Source organism: Abrus precatorius, unplaced genomic scaffold, assembly GCF_003935025.1.
Source record: "Abrus precatorius isolate BTA unplaced genomic scaffold, Abrus_2018 Scaffold10, whole genome shotgun sequence".
Taxonomy (NCBI): Eukaryota; Viridiplantae; Streptophyta; class Magnoliopsida; order Fabales; family Fabaceae; genus Abrus; species Abrus precatorius.
Genome location: NW_020874292.1, coordinates 16,753,347 through 16,768,515, shown reverse-complemented (window position 1 = coordinate 16,768,515; position 15,169 = coordinate 16,753,347). Strand labels below are relative to the sequence as shown.

The following is a 15,169-nucleotide window of genomic DNA, read 5'->3' as shown; positions in this document are numbered from 1 at the left end:
TGAACCACAAGAGCAAGTGAATTATATGAATAATTTTCAAAGACAATAGCCATCATATCCCCCTGGATTTCAATTTTTGAATAATAGAACTCAGCAGTATTCTAACTGGAATAATCAATATTCTGCTGCAAAGAATTCTAACTCAAATGTGCCTTTTTCTAATGCAGGACCAGCAACACAACAGCCTTATTTTCAGAGGAATTCATCTACTCAACCTCAAGGAAATCAGAAATTTTCCAAACCTATGAATGAGAGGTTGACTGAGATGGAAGAAACTATGCTGCAATTCATGAAAGTGACTCAAACAAGCTTCAAGAACCAAGAAGCTTCCATGAAGAAAGTAGAAACACAAATCGGACAATTAGCTGAATAACTATCCAGCAGGGATGAAGGAAGATTTCCAAGCAATACAGTAATCAATCCTAAAGAGCAATGTCAAGCCATAACTACAAGGAGTGGAGCTGTAGTTGCAAGTCCTAAACCAGCAGAAAAGAAAGTAAATGATGTAGCAGAGAGAAAAATTGAACAAGATCTGCAACAAAGAAATTTTAAGCTATTGAAGAAAGACCATTCAGAAGAAAAAGTAGATGTTCCTATGAATTCTAAGAAGAAAACCAAAAAGCAACTCTTTGAGGAAGCTTGTAAGCCAATAGATCCAGAAAAATACAAGAGGCTGCCCTATCCTCAAAGAGTCCAAAATCCTAAACAAGAGGAACAATTTGAAAGGTTTATGAATGTCTTTAAGAAATTATAAATTAACATTCCTTTTGCAGAAGCTTTGGAGCAAATGTCTTCATATGCAAAGTTTATGAAAGAACTACTTTCTAGAAAAAGGAAGCTAGAGCATGATAAAATAGTACCTTTGACAGAGGAGTGCAGTGCCATTCTCAAGAGAAAGCTTCCTCAAAAGCTGAAAGATCCTAGATCATTTAGCATTCCTTGTGAAATAGGAAACTGCACTGTGGGAAGAGCATTGTGTGACTTGGGAGTAGGGGTGCACAAAAAAACCAAATTATAAAAGCCCAATCCATAACTTAGCCGAACCGGTTTTAAAAATCCAGTTTTTTTAAAAAATTAAAAAACTAAATCCGTAAAAAAAAGGTTTGGATTTAAATTGGTTTTAATATATAAAAATTAGATCAGATTTTACAAAACCGGTTTTATTATTCTTGTTTCTTCTAAACCCTAGATTTCTTTCTTGGGAAAAATTATACCGATTTGGTTCCAGCAACAGAGATCCGTAGATTGATTTGCATCGCAGGTACATTTTTCCTTTCTCGCTTCCTTCCTCTCTTTTGTTATTTTGCTGTTTAGATATTAAAGGATAACGTATTTTGCAGTTTGTTTGTGATGTTTTGTGTTGCCTATGTTTTTGTATTGAGACAAATTATTTGACTTATGGCTGGGAGGGACCAGCACACAATGAATGTGCTAAACTTGAATGTGCCAATACCCTTTACCTTCTATTTTCCTAAACTTGAATGTGCCAAAGAATGTTGTATTAAAAGTTATCTTGGCTCGTTGGTTTTTTTATAGGTGAATGAAAATAGAAAAAGTGTGTGATGAATTCATTTGATCTGTTTAAGTTTCGAGATGTCCTTCATCATCGCTGATGAATCCATATTTTTACTGATATTTTAGCATAATTCTAGCTCATTTAATAAGGAAAATATATGAAGAAAGCAGAAGAACTCAGAAAAAGAGAATGATTGAAAGTTTTATTTCAATTTGTAGTTATTTTCGCATTTGTAAAATTTATGCTTAGTTCTTAAGGAATTTATCTTGTTTTTGAAGGAATAATTTGAGCAAAAGTCATGGAAATGGATTATCAATGGAAAGGAAGAGGAAGAATGGCAATGTTGGACTCCAAAATACAAGAATTATGGGATGCAGGCTGGGCGTGATCACTATTGTTAGTGAAAGTGATCATTCCAGAGCCTAAATGAGAAGAGGAGCCTGTGCGTAATCACTTTTATTTACAAGAGTGAGTGTTGCTAGTATGCGTTATCACTTTCGCCAACAAAAGTGAACGTTCCAGAGAGACTTCATTCCTGATGAGCTGCGCGTTGTCACTTTCGCCAACGAAAGTGAGCGTTCCAGAGGCACTTGTATCAGGACAGCTTGCGCGTGGTTACTATTACTCACGAAAGTGATCACGCGCAGCCCTCGACCTCCTGCGTTGCCACTCTTATGAATTAAAGTAAATGTTCCAGAGAAGCCTTCAACTCTGCAAGTTGCGCGTGGTTACTCTTGCTCTTGAAAGTGAACACGCGCACTACATAAAGCTTCTGCGTGGTTACTATTGTGAAGAAAAGTGACAACGCGCAGAACTGGGGTTTCTATAAATACATGATTGAAGCGCGAAACTAAGGATCTTTTGCTCATTTTCTGTTTTGTTAGTTAGATTCTCGTTGAGAGAGAGTGGAGAGAAGATTGGGGTCGAAGCTTGAAGCTCCAAGAAGAGGGATCAGATTGGAGCTCGTGGCCATGGCTGCTCTGCATTCTTCTTCTTCTTCTTTCTCTGTTTTTGTTGCAATGTGTGCTTAATTTCCCATAGTTAGGGGTTTATGGAACTCGAATTAATGTATTGATTCGACTTTATCTTCTGAACTTTAAGTTCTTGGATTAATTGAGTTGTTAGTTCTGCCTTTCATGCAATCTTTGAATGGAAATTCATTTGATTAATCAAGAGGAATCTTTACCAATGGGAATTGGATTGTTTGCTCCGATCTGAATTGGCAACCAGAGTTTAGGGATTTCTTAGGGATAAGGAGACCTAATTCTGCAATCTTATAGTTCTAATTCTTAATGCAACCTGAAATTGAATCTCACCTAAGGGATTAGGGAGGTTTAGTGGATTGTTAGGGTCAATGAGTTAAGGAATTAACCTTTGGCTAAGTATATGTGAAACTGATTGTCAATTATTCAATTGCTTGAATGTTCAGAGGATTTAATTGGATTGATTTTGATATTCTTGCGAAGTAAATTCCTAACTATCCTTCATTGCTATCTCATTTCATCACAAATCTTATACTCTGTTTTTCTACAAGTTCTTTACTTTTGATTGCTCTGATTATTGCTTCTATATGATACAACTCTCTTCCCAAATTCGTATGGCTCAAATGGTTATTTTTCTGTGAAGTGATAATTGAGTTCCTAATTCCCTGTGGAGACGATACTCAGATCTTAAATTTACTCATTACTTGCTGCAATCCTAGTGCACTTGCTAGTGTTTAGATTGCAAACAACAATCGCTCTATTGATGAGTTGGATCACACACATTACTTTAGAGACATTTAAATTTTTTGTTGTTGTGAGAACTGAAACGATGTGAATATGAAACCATGTACAGTTAATTGCACAGCCCTTTTTCAACTAACTGCACATGGGCATGTCTTGATTGTTGTGTTAGTTCTCTTCTTGCATTGCAAATGGTCTTAACTCTTAACAGTTCAAAATTGTAAGTGGCTACTAATTCCTTGTGTAATAGTTCCATTTCCAGACTTGCTGGCTGTAGTTTGTAGCTACAACGATGAGTCATGTGTTTGGACTCTACTGATATCAGGGAACTATGCTATCAAAATGAATACCTGAACCTCATTTTTTTTTATTTAGTCACATATTCTATCATATAATTGTTTAGTTAATGGACTTTAGGTTTGTGAATTGCTTGCGAGTGCTCAATTGTGTGTTTTTTACATTTAAACTCCATATTTACAAACCATGAGGTGTAATTGCATTATCTGTTATGATTTTTCTAAAATGTCCTCCTAGGTCTTTTAATTGAAGGAGGGGAAAAGTGTTCTTTTTTTTTTTTTGGGTCAACAAAACTATTCAATTTTGAATAGTATTTAAGCTATTATCTGTAGGTAATGATCAAGGGCCATGCTTTTTGGATATTTCTTTAGTTGTATGGACTTGGGTTATGCCCGAAGCCTGTACTTAGACTTGTTTTGTGTTTACAATTGCACTTGATTTCCAAATATGTCATTTTTCAAATTCAAAATAAGTAGACCTGACAGCGTGCTAAGAGCATCAATCGCGGTCTGTCCAAGTTGATGAACAGGGGAATGATTCTTTGTTGATGTCATTCTTATTTGAGTTCATAGTTTTGGAAAACTTACAAGCTAATGTGTTAAATAAATGAAAAGCTTTAGAAAAAGAAATTCGAGATAGGACAGGGGTGGCAGATGAAAGAAAATTACTACTAAAAGTGGGGATCGTGTTTAGTTAAAAAGTTTTTAAGAGAGTTATATAAATATAACATAATGGAATGAAATACCAAGATATGAAATAGATTTGTCACTCCATTTTGAAATTGTCAGACGTAAAAAATGTCATTGCATGCCTAATTTGAGGGAACAAAATTTTGAAGCTTTTGAAGGGCTAATCTTTCCAACGTAATGGAATTTAGACATCAATTTCCACTACGGGTTCATTGTCATTTCCTGCCTACATTATCGTTCGTAATATTAACTTATAATTTATTAATAGTGAGAGTTTGACAACTTATTCAACATAGTTAAGACACTGACAGTCAGTTTTTTTTTTTAGGATGCATTTATACATATAGATTTCTTGATTAATTGTTATGATTCCTTTTATAAAATTTTTTGTTAGTTTTTTTTTTGTTTTAATTATTTCTTTATAAATATACTTTAAAAGAGTAAGACAACGAATTATAAAAATTAGAAATAGTAATAAGCCAGTGAGGAATTCAATGATTAATAATGATATTTAAAAAAAATGATATAACAGAAGTTCTCTCTTATGCAAATCGCATAAAATTCCTAAATTGTTAAGTTGTAGCTTGGCGCTGACAAGTGAGATGTTCTGTAAAATTCCAATGGCAATAGGGCATTGGTTATTGCTATGTCATCTTTCTTTTAGTTTGATTATTAGATCTTGTATTTATAAAGTTAGATATATCATGTTTATTAAAATTTATAATAAAATAATATTATATAGTTGCATTTGTTGTTTAGCCATACTATTCTCTTATTGTCTTTAATGTGACTGATTGATGACTTCTTCATATCATTTTGTCTAATCTTTAATAACTTTTTAAATATTTTTATTTTGATCTTTAATGTAAAATAATAGACACAATGGATGATCAAGATGATTTTATGACTTCTGAGACAGCAGAGCATTTGACTACTCCACCATCAATTTCTAACACTGCTAATGTGTTACAATCTCGATTTGATAGGCGTAAAAATCGATCTGAAGTTTGGAATCACTTTACTGTAGACCCTTTATAAAAAAAAAAGCTAGATGCAACTATTGTAGTTGCTTGATGAAATTTGATAATGGGACAAGTTCCATGCTAGCTCATTCAAAGAAATGTAAAAATAAACCCAATTCAATTTCATCATCAATGGCAAACGCAGAAAGACCTGTTTCTTCTCCTTCAACTACCAAATTTGACCAAGAGAAGTGTCGGATAAAATTAGTGAAGATGTTTATAGCTATGGAAATTCCTTTTCGATGTGTGGAGCACGAATCATTTCAAAAGTTTTTGAGTGTTTTACAACCAAAATTTCATGTCATTTCACGCAGTACTGTAGCACGTGATGTTTTGGGACTATGGGAGACAGAAAAGATCAAATTGAAAAAGTTTCTTTCCCAAAATTGTCAAAGGGTTTGTCTTACCACTGATACATGGACTTCTGGTCAGAATCTTAGTTATCTTTGCATGACTGGACACTTTATTAACAATAACTGGAAGCTACAAAAAAAGATTCTAAATTTTTGTGAAATTACTAGCCATTCAGGAGAAACTATTGCTAAGACTATAGAGAAGTGCTTGGATGGGTGGGGGCTAAATTGTGTTTTAAGTTTGACAGTTGATAATGCTTCATCAAATGATGTCGGTATTCAGTATCTAAGAAAAAGGCTATTATCTTGGAGCAGTTTAGTTTTGGATGGAGAATATATTCATATGCGTTGTTGTGCACATATTTTGAATTTGATTGTAAAAGAAGGTTTAAAGGAGATTGATGACTCTGTTTTAAAAATTCGTGCTGCAGTGAAATACATAAGATCTTCTCCTTCTAGATTGATAAAGTTTAAGGCATGTATTGAACGAGAAATTGAATACAAAGGTCTTGTTTGCCTAGATGTTGAAACTAGGTGGAATTCAACCTTTTTTATGTTAGAAGGTGCTTTGAAACATCAAAAGACATTTGAAGAGCTTGAAATGCCAGATAGGAAGTATACTGAAGAGTTAAACAAGGGGAAGGGTCTTCCTACAAGTGAAGATTGGGACTATGTTCGCTTAATATTACCATTTTTGAAGATTTTTTATGAAGCTACTTTGTGCATTTCTGGTTCATCTTATGTGACAGGTAACATGTATATGTTAGAGGTTCTTGGAATTGGAAAGAAGATAAATCAAATGTGTCATCAATCCAAAGATGCAAGAATGAAAGAAATGGCTACAAGAATGAAGAAAAAATATGATAAGTATTGGGGAAATCCAAACAATCTAAATATGTTGTTGTTTATTGCTGTTATGTTGGACCCTAGATACAAATTGAAATTCATAAAATGGTTGATTTCTCAAACTTTTGGTGTTAGTGAGACAATGATATTGAATGAGAAATTAGAAACTTGTTTGAAGTCTCTTTTTGAAGAATTCAAAGGTAAGGAAGCAGGATCTCAAGGTGATTCACAAGAAACAATATTAAATGATGATCGTTATGGCTATAGTGAATTTTTTTAGGGTAGCAGTGATGATCGTTATGGATATAGTCAATTTTTTCGATCAAGTGGAAGTAAGAATTATGAATTGAGTAAGTACTTGGAAGAAACTTTAGAAAGTCCAGAAAATTTTGATATCTTGAATTGGTGGAAGTTAAACTCAAGTCGATTTCCAGTCATTGCAAGAGAGGTGTTGGCAATACCTGTCTCTACTGTAGCCTCTGAATCTGCTTTTAGTACTGGAGGAAGGGTACTCGATTCTTACCGTACTTCCTTAACACCTAAAATGGTAGAAGCACTTATTTGCACTCAAGATTGGCTTAAGGGATATTGTTCACCATTACTTTCAAATGAGGAGTTTGAAGAGCTTGAAAAATTTGAGCAAGGTAAGAACCCTCATTATGTTGTTATTAACTATATTAAAAGCTAATAAATAATTACTAATTATATATAATTTTTATTTTGCAGAAATAACTTCTCAACAAGATACTGCTTTTATAGCTTCTATGCCGCTTGATAATGATTAAAATGGTAGTGTTGTAGTAGTTGTTAAGATGTGTTGATGTTTAAATTTCTTGGCTAAGATGCTTTTATTTTTCAAGATAGAAAATGTGTAGAACCCTAAGAGATGCATCAATTAAACTGTGGGACACGTATTGTTCTTTTTTGTTCCTTTCGGTATTGTGTTTTATACTTTTGCTCAGTTTGTGTATTTGCAAAATCAAAAATTGAAAGCATTATTCGTAAACTTACTTCATGCATGCTCATAATTGAATTAAATTGTTCCTTTTATGCAATTGCACTAAACAAGTCTATTAGTATGGCTTAGCAACTCTGTACAAGGATGAGGGAGAGTATTTGTGTTTAAAAAAAAAAACTCAGAAAAATAAATCAGGTTTTGATTAAAACCGGATTTAAAACCAGTTTTAATTAAAAATGGATTTAAAACCAATTTAAAACCAAATCCAAATTTTAAAACTGATTTTAAACTGGTTTTCAAAAAAATAAAATAAATGGATTTAAAATCCAATCCATATAATTGGATTTGAAATGGATTTGGATTAGTTTTATACTAATCCAATCCATGCACACCCCTACTTGGGAGCAAGCAGAAATCTGATGCCATTGGCTGTTCTGCAGAAACTTGGGATAGAGGAAGTGAAGCCCACCAACATTACACTGCAACTAGCTGATAGATCATACACTTATCCATATGGAGTTGTTAAAGATTTATTAGTTAAAGTTGATAAGTTCATTTTTCCTGCAGATTTTGTAATTCTGGACATAGAAGTGGATTCCAACATTCCTTTGATACTAGGAAGGCCATTTCTTGCAACCGGAAGAGCCTTAATAGATGTGCAGGAAGGTAAACTTATGCTTCGAGTTCAAGATGAGAAGGTAGTGTTTAATGTGTTTAAAGCTTTAAAATATCCAATTGAAGATAGTACATGTATGAAGGTAGATATACTGGATGCTTTTATTACACAACACCATATTAATGAAATTGATGAACTTGCTGTGTTAGACGAAATAATATCTGTAGGGAATAACAAATCTGAACTTCTGCATGAAGAATACATCATGGAAGTGCAGCAGCAATTAGAGGCTCTGCCAATTCAAAAATTTGCAGAAAATTCAGTGAAGGAGAAGTTAGAAAAGGATGATAAAGAAGAGGAAAAGCAAAAGATAGAGCTAAAACAACTTCTTTCCCACCTGCGGTATGCATTTCTAGATGAGAAACATGAAAATCCAGTAATCATTAATAATGAACTTAAGGAAGAACAAGAGGAAAAACTACTGAGAATTTTGAGAGAACACAAATCTGCAATTGGATGGAGTATTGCAAATCTGAAAGGTATAAATCCTTCATTTTGTAAGCACAGAATTTTATTTGAAGAAAATTTTAAGCCTGTTGTGCAGCCACAAAGGAGGTTAAACCCAGCCATGAAAGAGGTAGTTAAAAAGGAGGTCATGAAGCTGTTAGATGCAGGAATAATATACCCTATTTCTGACAGCAATTGGGTAAGTCCAGTCCAAGTTGTTCCAAAGAAAGGTGGTATGACAGTTGTACATAATGAAAAGAATGAACTTGTCCCTACTAGGACTGTGACTGGATGGAGAATGTGCATAGACTATAGGAAATTAAATGATGCAACCAGAAAAGACCATTTCCCACTACCATTTGCAGATCAAATGCTAGAAAGACTTGCTAGACATTTATTTTATTGTTTTCTTTATGGGTATTCAGGATATAACCAAATAGCTGTGGATCCTTTGGATCAAGAGAAAACTGCATTTACATGTCCATTTGGAGTCTTTGCATATAGGAGAATGCCATTTGGTTTGTGTAATGCCCCTGCCACTTTCCAAAGGTGCATGCTTTCTATTTTTTCTGATTTGGTAGAAAACATCATAGAGGTATTCATGGATGATTTCTCTGTTTTTGGTGATTCTTTTGATGATTGTTTAGCTAATCTATCCACTGTTTTGTAGAGATGTCAAGACACAAACCTTGTGTTAAATTGGGAGAAGTGCCATTTTATGGTACAAGAAGGCATTGTCCTTGGTCACAAAATTTCAGAGAAAGGAATGGAGGTGGATCAAGCTAAGATAGAAGTCATTAGTAAATTGCCTCCACCTATCAATGTTAAGGGAGTTAGAAGTTTTTTAGGACATGCTCGTTTTTATAGAAGATTCATAAAAGATTTTTTCAAGATTGCTAGACCCTTGAGTAATTTACTTATGAAGGATGCAGATTTCATATTTGATGATAATTGTTTGCATGCATTTTCTGTTTTAAAAGAGAAACTGATTTTTGCACCTATTCTTGCAAAACCAGATTGGAAATTACCTTTTGAACTCATGTGTGATGCAAGTGATAGTGCAGTGGGTGCTGTGTTAGGACAGAGAAAAGATAGGAAATTACATGCTATCTATTATTCAAGCAAAGTATTAAATCATGCACAAGTGAATTACACAACAACAGAAAAAGAACTTTTAGTTGTTGTATATGCTTTTGATAAGTTCAGATCATATTTAATGGGTTCAAAAGTGATTGTATACACTGATCATGCTGCTCTTAAATATCTTTTGACAAAACAGTATGCAAAACCCAGATTATTGAGATGGATTCTACTCCTCCAAGAATTTGAGCTAGAGATCAAGGACAAGAAAGGGAAAGAAAATAGTGTTGCTGACCACCTATCCGATTACCTTTGGAAAGTTCAACCACTGAATCATTGGAAATAAATGAAGAATTTCTAGATGAAAAGCTGTTTGCAGTGGATAACATGCCTTGGTTTGCTGACATTGCAAATTTTAAAGCCACTCAATTCATTCCAAAGAGGTTTACCTGGCAGCAAAAGAAGAAGTTCTTACATGACAGCAAATTCTATATGTGGGAAGACCCATACCTGTTCAAAATTGGAGTAGATGGGTTACTTAGAAGGTGCATTCCACAAAGTGAGCAAGCTGAGATACTTTGGCATTGTCACAATTTAGAATATGGAGGCCACCATGCAAGTTCAAGGACTGCTGCAAAAGTTTTGCAAGCAAGTTTCTTTTGGCCTACACTCTTCAAAGATGCCAAGAGGTATGTGGAAAACTGTGACAAATGTCAAAGAATTGGAAATATCTCAAGAAGACATGAGCTGCCATTAACCAACATCTTAGAAGTGGAACTATTTGATGTATGGGGGATTGATTTCATGGGACCATTTCCCCCATCATTCTCACACGAATACATTCTAGTAGCAGTGGATTATGTGTCTAAATGGGTAGAAGCAATTCCTACCAGATCAAATGATGCAAAGGTAGTGATTTCTTTTATAAGAAAGAACATTTTTTCAAGATTTGGTGTGCCTAGAGTGCTGATAAGTGATGGAGGTAATCACTTATGCAACAAGTATCTTGAAGCTGTATTAATGAAATATGGTGTGAAGCATAAGGTTGCTACTCCATACCATCCACAAACAAGTGGACAAGTGGAGGTCTCAAATAGAGAAATCAAGCAAATTCTAGAGAAAGTAGTGAACAGCTCAAGGAAGGATTGGTCAAAGAAGCTGGATGATTCATTGTGGGCATATAAAACTGCTTTTAAAACTCCAATTGGTATGTCTCCATATCAGTTAGTATTTGGAAAGGCCTGTCACCTACCTCTAGAGCTGGAACATAGAGCATATTGGACTACAAAATGGCTTAACTTTGATCTGTCAAGTGCTGGAAGGAAGATACTTCTGCAGCTGCATGAATTGGAGGAATTCAGACAGCAAGCTTATGAGAATGCAAAGTTGTATAAAGAAAGAACCAAAAGAATCCATGACAAGTTCATTCTGCAAAAAGATTTCAGACCTGGCCAGCAAGTGCTGCTATTCAATTCAAGATTAAAATTGTTTCCAGGGAAACTGCAATCTAGATGGTCTGGACCATTTTTAATTAAGAAGACTTCTCCCTTTGGAGCAATTCTTATAGAAGATCAGAAAACATAGAGGGAATTCAAGGTCAATGGCCAAAGATTGAAGATCTATCATGGAGAAGAGTTTGCAAGAAACATATCATGCTTGAAATTGGTTCCTCTTGAGTGAGGAACCACTAATGTCAAGCTAGTGACATTAAAGAAGCGCTTTGTGAGAGGCAATTCACATTTCTAACCCAGTTTAAGCTTTCTATAGTGTTTTTAGAATTCTGCATATTAATGTTCTGTAAATTTCTGATATTCTGCGAAAATTCTGCAAAAATATTGCTGAATCTGATTTTCTGAGGTGCATTTGGATGCTTAAATTGAGAATTGATGAGGTGAATGTAAATCAAAGGGTTAAAATTCTGCATAATCAGATTTTCCAATTTTCTGTTCTTCTGCTATGTAATTTTGCTGCATATCTTTGTTGAGGTGAAATTGATATGTGAATTGAGATCTAATATGTCTAATGTGTATCTGCAGAATTAGAAATATGTATAATCATGTTTTACAATTTTATCCAAGTTCTGCATATATGTTGCTACGGCTGTCTTTAAGAATTGAATCTGATAAATGGTCAGAGGTTTGAAATTGATATTCAATGTGGAGAGTGTGTATTTGATGGATTCGAGAGTGAAAATTGAATTAATTGAGGTTTTAGAGGTATTTGATTAATGAGAGGAGTCACTTTATTTCAGAAAAGAAGCTACGCAGAGAATGCATTTTGAGGTTTTCTGCTGGAACAATCACTTTTACTGATAAAAGTGATCAAGTAGAGACAGATGGGAAAATGAGCTCTCTGGAACGCTTCCTTTTTCTGTCAGAAGTGACTACGCACAGGTAAGTAAACTTTAATATTTATGCGTTAGTACTTTTATTGAAAAAAGTTATCACTTTGCTGCGCGTTATCACTTTTCTCAGCAATAGTGATAACGCGCGCCTCACTCTGAAAAATCCACTCTCTGGAACATTCACTCTTATGAATAATAGTGATAACGCTGGGATTTTTAATAACATAAAAGTCACTTTTATTCTCCAAAGTAGTCACGTGCTTAGGCGTGCCTATAAATAATGCTAAGGGTGAATACGCACATACGTTTTTAAATCAAAAATCCCTTCCCTCTCTGAGAGCTCTCTACTCATCAATCTCTGCATTGAGATTCAGAAGATTCTTCTTCCCTGTTTGAACATCATCTCTACATCTTCAACCAAGGTACACTTCCCTTATTTCTGAAATCTGTGATTGGGGTTTTTGTATGTGTTTAAAAATTTTGGGGAAGTTGTTGAAAAAAGGGTAACTAAGAATGTTCGAGGCATTTAAATCAATTTAGGGAATAGAAAATACTGAGATTATGTTTTACTGTAATGTGAGTTTTCTGAGAAGATTCAATTCTGCATTGCACTTTTTCACATTAATAAACTTCTGCAGAAATTGACTTGACCTAAAAAGATTTTAATAACAATGTTTTGATCGAAAGATATTGAATTTGAAAGTCTGAAATTATCTATTGTACTGTGTTTTGCATGTATTGTTTTGGAAAATGTAGAGATTAGTATTGAAAAACTATTTTGATATTATTTGCTTCAAAATAGAATGGATAATACTTCAAATAGTTGTTCTCTGTGATGTATGTTAGTTTGATGGGATAGTTGAAATCACATTGCACTATATGAACCAAATCTCTGCAGAATCTGAACTGATAGCAACAGAATTTTCTGAAACTGTGGAATTGGAAATTAGAATACATAGTTGTGCTGAAATTGAGTTAGACATTAAATTGGGAATATCTGAAGTGCATACTTGATTGCAAAATGAATACAACCTGTGAATTTTTGCTGACAGCACAAAATTAGTTTGAAAATTTGGTCAAGGCATGTAATAATCTTTCTGCGTTACCCTGATATTTTATATGAGTGTGCACTCTGAAATTCTACTGTTAAATTTTGCATGTTTTGACTAAGTTGTGCAATTAGGTGTTGGTATTTGAATGTGAATGATACTATTAGCAAATTGCATGATGTGAAGTATTAGAAAATTTAAATTTCTGCAAACTGCTTGATTGAACTTTCTACAGTATAGGATTATTCTATGATTCTAAAATTTTAAACTGACAATTACTCCTTTCTTGCAGAAAATTACAAAATGGTTAGGACTTCATTCAATACACATGTGGGTCCTCCTAAGAAGAAGCAAGCTGCATCTTCTACCACTCCTTAGAAGAAGCGAACTGGATCTTCCACAACTCCAACAAGAAGATCTAGCAGAAATCTCCAAGCTGCAGCATCAAAGAGGGCTAGAACTGATGGTGTCTCAAGTTCCTCACCTATTCAAATTTCTGAACCCTACCTTCTCCTTCACCTTAGACAAGGTCATTTGCACCTGCATCTGAACCTTCACCTTCTCCACCACCTCAGACACAATCTCCTGCACCTTCACCTACACCATCACCCCCACCAAGAATAGCTGCACCCTCAGGATCTTCACCACCTGCCACACATGATCCAAGATTCAGAAGTTTGGCTCATGAAAACTTTTTCAGAGCCAACATTCTAAGAAGAAAAATTGTTCCTGACAGAGCATTCCAAATAGCTCGGAACAATTACCTTGAATTCAAGGAGGAAATCCAGAAAAGAGACTAAGAATTCTTCTATGCAACAGCTGGCTTGGGTTGGAGGGAAATAACTCAGGAATTCTATGCCAATGCCATGAGGTTTAAAGGAAAAGGAATCCCTAAGTTCAGCTCCATGGTCAACAGCATGAGAATTGACTTCTCACCAGCAAACATCAACAGGGTGCTGGAAATTAATTCTGCACAACATGCTGCACAGCTGGACTTCAAAACATTTAAGGAAAGTCCAGATATTGATTTTGTGCAAATTCTGGAAAGGATTGGAAAACCAGACACCACATGGGAACTTAACAAGTCTAAGAAGCCAAAGCACATTGTCACCAAAAATCTTCTGCCCTTTGCCAAAGTATGGAGCATGTTTATCTTAAATTATTTCATGCCTGTCAAACATAGCTCCACACTAGCTGTGAAGAGGGCTGCTTTGCTTTTTGCCATAGTCTCCGACATCTACATAGATGTGGGAGAAGTAATAAGTGAATGCATTTTGGGAATACTGAAGACAAAAAGGGATTCATTAGCCTTCCCTTCAGTAATTACATTACTTTGTGAAGACGCAGGAGTAGAGTTTGGTGATTATCAAGAGAAAATCAGAGCTGCACCATCCATTTCTGCAGCTCTGATCAAAGAGATTTATGCAACTGTCTCCTGCACCTCTGCAGCCCCAATTCTTTCACAATTCAAGAAAGAGAAACCGATGATGATGAAGGACACTCTGAAGCAGCTAGCTGAAGAGCAGAATCAATTGGCTGAAAGGCAGACTGAGCTGCACAATAGCCTCAAAGCTGGAGTCATGTTAATGGAATGTATTATGCTGAATATTGGTCAGAAATTGGGAATGACCAAAGATGAAATGTATCATACTCCAGACTTGGCAGAGAATGCCCAGTGCCTTCGTTCTTCTGTTTTCAAGAATATGCCAATATACAGAACCCACTTTCCTCAGCCATCATTTGAAGAGGTAGTGGAAGAAGAAGAAGAAGAAGAAGAAGGTTCTGAAGAGGAAAGCTCAGAGGAAGAAGACGCAGCAGAAGACTAGTTTTGGAATTTATTTTCTGTTATTAGGAGTTTGTAAATTTTTGGTAGTTTTAAACTTTTTGGGTTGTAATCACTAATTGGTACAATTTGGGTTAAATTTCACATACTTGTTCTGCAATTATATTAGTTTTTAACTAATTACCTTTCTCTTGCTGCGAATTGATGGAATTCTTGTGCTTTTGTATAGAGAATGTCACACACACAACACTCACACACATTGGATGGTGACACTTGCACAAGCTGCCATGAAAGGGGGGGTTTCATTCTCTACCTCTTGTTCATGTGTTAGCTTCACATTATACTGAATTAATTTTGAAAAACACCAAAATACTAGAATAGATAA

General features: G+C 34.8%; 1 pseudogene; it reads left to right on the top strand.

The window, feature by feature from the left end:
• The window catches only part of LOC113851966, a 221,694-nt pseudogene that overhangs the window by 60,359 nt on the left and 146,166 nt on the right, over positions 1-15,169 (top strand).